This window comes from Diuraphis noxia, unplaced genomic scaffold (genome assembly GCF_037042655.1).
Source record: "Diuraphis noxia isolate RWA-SAM2 unplaced genomic scaffold, SU_Dnox_SAM2 contig0005, whole genome shotgun sequence".
Classification (NCBI taxonomy): domain Eukaryota; kingdom Metazoa; phylum Arthropoda; class Insecta; order Hemiptera; family Aphididae; genus Diuraphis; species Diuraphis noxia.
The window spans coordinates 20885852-20891927 of record NW_028301715.1 but is presented as its reverse complement, the minus strand read 5'-3'; positions in this window follow the sequence as shown (position 1 = coordinate 20891927).

Here is a 6076-nt window from a genome sequence, read left to right as displayed (position 1 = left end):
TTTTGGTATTTCTAAGCATTTATGGTTTATCAATATTTCTAAGCATTTATGCGGTTTATCAATATTTTGATAAAAAAAAGTCATATTAAAATTATACAGTAACATAGTTGTGTTATAAATAAATAAACGTTTGTGGTTAGGTATATTTTTTGTTGTTTCATATGTTTAAATGAAATTTTCGGAAATTGTTTTGCAAATCATCAGAACCTATAAATATTTGTTTAAATATAGCTAACAATATATATATATTATTACACAGTAGCATATATTTAGTTAATAGGCAGGCGCGGATCCAGAAATATTTTTTTGGGTGGGCCATAAATTTAACCACAAAAGATAATACAGTGAAATTAAGATTTAATCAAGAATAATTTTCATTTAGTTATAAAAATTTAAATAAATAGTCCAGTACTAATAGCTAAAAAAAATTGATTGAGTTACATGGAAAAATACGTCCATGAAGTTGGCCCTTATTCTTATTTAAAACAAGTTAAAAATTTTTCAAGTAATTAGCAAGAATTTGCAAGTCCAATCCCAGAATTTGCAGTCAATAATAAACTAATTATTAGGGGTGGAAGCAAAGAAGGGCTAACTTCAAGCAGCTCTCACTTGTTATCCGAAACCAGCGTTAAAACACTCGTTATAATCAGCAAGAATTCGCAAGTCCACTCCCAAAATTTGCAAGTTAAAAACCTCACCCCTACGAATTTTCAAAGTTTTAACCAGCCCTTACTTTTTGTCCGAAACATTCAAAACCAGTGTCAAAACACTCGTTATAGTTAGCAAGAATTTGCAAGTCCACTCCCGAAATTTGCAAATCATAAATCTCACCCCTACCTACCCAGCCTACAGGGTAAAATATTTTTAAATGCATTCTTAGTTATTATTGATAAACAGCTATCTTATACTCAGAATAGGCTATACGCAATAAAATAATGAAAACTATACTTTCACATTTATTTTTAACACTCACTATCTTACTTTTAAAATAATTTAATATACTTAGTGAAATTTATTTACAACTTTTTCTGTTTAAAATAAACTTTATAATATTTTTGGAATGGGATAAGTCAATAAAATTTTTATTCTACTAAATTGTAAAATAATAATGTTTATATTTGATAATTTTTTCGTACAATATAGGTATTACTGTTTCAGTTGTACTAAAGATGTCAAACGCGTATACCTAATATGTCTACTAACACGATGAAAACATAGGGTGTCCATAGGTAAAATTTTAGGAGGGATCAAGATAAAAAATTCTCAAATTTAAGATACTCAAGTTGTTATCTATATAATTTGCCTTGGTAATTATTTAATATTTTTTATCCACATAAAATGTTGTGTTTTACATTAAGTTTTAAGTTGTTGAACATGAAAATACCATTTTTGTTATTGTTGTTGGATATGGTTATGTTTAAATTTCAAACCTTAAAACATTTTTTGCAATAATCAAACTATTTTTTTTACCAGTGTTTCCACTATCTCTGGGCTCTGAGTTATAGCTTGATACTATAGATGTAAAAGTGATCCAATTTTATACATTTTAACATTAATAAATATTTATTTACCGCAATAGGTATATCATATTTAGATAAAATTAGGTTTATCATACGGACAATTACATGTTATTAATAATAACTTATTATAAAAGGTACCTATAGATATAATGTTGTTTTGTTATACTCCCCATGCACGATTAGTACATAATATATAATATATTTAATAAAATCAATTTTAAAACTTAAAATAAAAATTCTAAAATAACAACTTGAATGCCAATATTCAAAATGTAAATTATTGTTTTTGAAAATTTTGGGTGATCCCGGGCCCACCCAGCCAATACGGTGGCGTATTTTCGGCTTTTTTTAGGATGTGCCTGATTCCTGGCAATACTTTTTCTCCGCAAATATTATAATAGCTTCATCATAAATTCATTTCATAGATTCAAATCTAAAACACCTTAATACTTTATAAGTAATAATTTTTTTTATAAAATAATCTTTGGCTACTACTTACATTTGTGATTATATTAAAACTATGATAGGAATAAGGTAGGTATATGCGATTTGAATGAATAAGTTAAAACTAATTTAACATATAAATTTACAATTATAATTTTGAATTCAAAGAAAAATAATAAGACGATACCTAATAATAGAGCGGGTCCGATATCATAAAACGATAATACAATATTCTAAAAATTACGTAGTACTGTAGTAGTTTACTGCTTACTGGAAGTTCAAATCAAATTTTGCTAACTATAAAATCAATGATAATAGAGTAATACCTATTATCTGGCTTAAAATTAAACAAATACATTATTCAATTTTTAAAGCAGTTTTAAAATATTTTGTCATTTGTCAATAATATTTTGCAATACTTAAGTAATAAATAGAATTTAGAAAAAAAGATTGGGCGAGAGTTTTAACCCTCAAGATACCCTCTCCCAAATACACCACTGAGTTAAAGCAAAAAGCGATAATGGAGGAAGTATGTATAGGTATACTCAATAACTGCATTCATGTAAAAGAAAACAAGTGATTAACTGCAGTCGTCAAAAGGAACGTAATGGTAATAAAGTAATAACCTATTAGATGATAGAATAATGTATAAATTAATGAAAACGCCATTTTAACGGCTTAAAAGTTTGCCTGAACAGATAGTAAAAACGTAAGAAACATGTAACGACTAACGATGTGAGAAAACGTTATAAATGTTCAATCACTATCGACGAATTGTTGCGAGGTTATATAATAATTTTATTATAAATAATAATTGTTTTGATTTTCGAGCTTTCGATTACCAGTCGAATTAAAAACTCTTTGTGTTCAACGATTTATCATTTAATTCAAATTCAACACTAAAATTGCAGTGGTCAGTGACCTACTTAATGTTAAGTAGAGCACTCAAGTTCATTCGAAACTTTATACGGTATTGTTGTATACGTGGTCGAATGGGATCTCCGGATTTTATAGTCATGCCGACCGCAAGATTGCATAATAGATTGATTCACATAGTGATAGTCAATTCATGGGCCTATAATAAGCTATATAGTATATAGTATTTAAGTCTATAATACTTTAATATTCATGATTTTTGTTTTTACTAGATTTTCACCTTTGTTTATTGATCCTCAATTTTATTTTATTTCTTGTTAACTTATTTAATCAATATCCATTATATATTTATATTTTAAGTTCCACTTTCTGAGTGACCTAACCTATTTAGATTCAATATTTTCTGATGAATAATAAAATAGCGAATGTGACATTGAGCTTCTGAAGTAATAAAAATAATCCGAAAAGAAATAATAAAATTTAGGTAGATAGCTGATAAAACAATATAATTATGTACGACGTACGTCCAAGTGATACATAAAAAAAGAATTTTAAAAATAATTGTATTATCGTTCAAGATGTTCAAGGACAAAATTATTTTTCTGATAAAACAACTTTCTCGATCATAAAATAATTCGTAGAAGTCTATTTTAGGACTCTGGCGAATGAAATATAAGTTCTATTTAAATCAAATATGAAATAGCTAAAAGAAAGTAAAATATTTGACATTGAATTAATATCATACAGGTACCTAAACTAAAAGTTTTTTTTCTTTGGTGACTAGAGAGTGGATAAGATAAGCAATAACCAGTTCAAAATTGATTTATTCAAATCATTTATGTAACAATAATTGTAAATTAATATTTTTATATTGTAAATTCTAAAGACCTATTGAAAAATGCGGAATAAATTAACAATCATATGAATTAGATAATTTGTATTAATAATTAACATGCCAACTAAACACCTAACTGAATTATGTATGAATGGGTGTATGCACTATGCACTCTTGTAAAAAATGTGTCTTTAAATATTTAGTAAATTAATTTTGAGCAAATCTTCACAACCAAAAATAAAATAAATTAAATTGTTTGAGGCTATTATATAGTTAATGTTTAATTTTTGTTTAGTTTTTCAGAAAATGGTTTCGATATTATATGTCAGATATTTGATTTAGAAACTAATAATTATTTAATTGATTTTTGAATAATTTTTTTACTGTCCATACTCCATAATATAATGTTGATAACATAAATATAAAATAAGTGACTTATAAGAGACGGTAAAAGTGTTAAATCATAATATTATGCTTATAAAAAATGCACATAACTCGTAAAACTTCAACACTTATGTTTTATAGTTGTTATTATTTATATTATACATTTCAACATTTGCATTCAAAACATCAGTCAAGCATCTAGACATTATTATGATTTATTTTGATGGTTGTGTTCAAAATTGAACTAGTATTCATACACGAGTTCAGGATAAATAAACAATCGTAATATGTCGTATCCAAGAATACCATATTATATGAATATTATATTTCAAAAATAAGCAGGGTATACTTAACAAACACTAACAAATTTTACAATCATTTTTTTTTCTTACCGTTTTTCCTTTGAATACGTTCATCATTTACAGATTGTGAACAGTTTTACATCGAACTAAATTTCATTATTATGCATTCAAAATCTTAAAATCTTTATATCTTTAACTATAACAAATCGTAGAAAGCAAAACTGTATGCAATGGTTATTATTTACATGTGTTGACAACGGTTTGTTATTTATACGCTGGCTTCCTGAAAGTTGCAGTAAAATTTATTGGAATACAGTATTTTGGCTATAGGCGTTATATCAATATATTATTATATCTAATACAATTATTATTTACAGACCTCACAATCTCTATACTATGCAAACATATTATTTTATATTCCGACTTATTAGTTATAACACTATATGAAAGTTGCAGGTAAGTTATTATTAGACGGGACATATCTGTCAGTCCTATAAGTTCAATGTCTGAATAAAGTGTGTAAGAGTTTATTTTATTTTGTTTAAGAAAATAGAAATAAACATTTTCAATTTTAACTTAGCATATTATAGGAATTAACATATTTGGTAGATAAATGGACAACTAATTTATACTTACATAAGAACTTACACGCATCACGTATGCATGGTTTTACTCGGTGTGTGCATTGTAACTTATATCGCAATACCTTGAATGTTGTATACAAGATATTTGTATATGTAATGCTGTAGGACCTCCAGGTCCAGAAGTATCAAGGGACCAAAACAAAAAAATTGACATATCAAAACTTGAAGATACTGGAGCTCAAGATACCGGGTTTCACTCTATGTAGTATTTCATTCCTCCTCTAATAATCGTACTAAGGACGACGTCACTGCTGCAGTTATTACACCGAATAAGTTTATGGATATTTGCACATATTTTGCGTTCAACTCGTACGAGTACCTGCCAATTTCATTGTTATTTTTCCGTAGACAACGAATAAAATGCTCAGAATGACGTTTATGACATACATTATAAAGGCATTTATACTCGCAACAGTAGTAACGTATATAACATGTGCGTCTTCAAAGCCAGAAGTGTGTAACAAATGAAGTCTAAATACATAATTATAATTTATTACCGTATATTATTGTTATAGGGACGTTAGAGTTCAGAAGTTATAAGAGTTGCATATTGTTCTGTATGCTCTCGATTTATAGCAGACCAAGCTAGAAATCCAAACTTTATAATGCTGAGTTTAAAAATTGAAAATTAAAAATTAAAATTTGTGATATAATAAAATATGCAATTTTGTTAATTTTTGAGGAAAAGTGCATCATATTTCGTAGATTTTAAATGATTTTTGAATATTTGTATGCATATTTGATATTTTCTTAAAAAATAAATATGTTTTAAATTATTTATTTCGTATTACGTTTATTTAACTATTTTTCTGTTCAATAAAATCTCCAAATGTTAACTAGTTACGCCCTATATTTTAGTTTTCAATAATACAATATTTTTTAAATATAGGTTTTTAGATTTTATTAGTAAACAAGTAATACACTTTTAATAAATAAATAAATAAAGATATGTTTTTGCATATTTTATAATTTTTTTGTGCATATTTTGCGTTTTTTGGCACATATAACTTCCTTACCCTATAATTATTGTATATATCATTATTTAGATGGTACGTAGTTAAATATATTGCA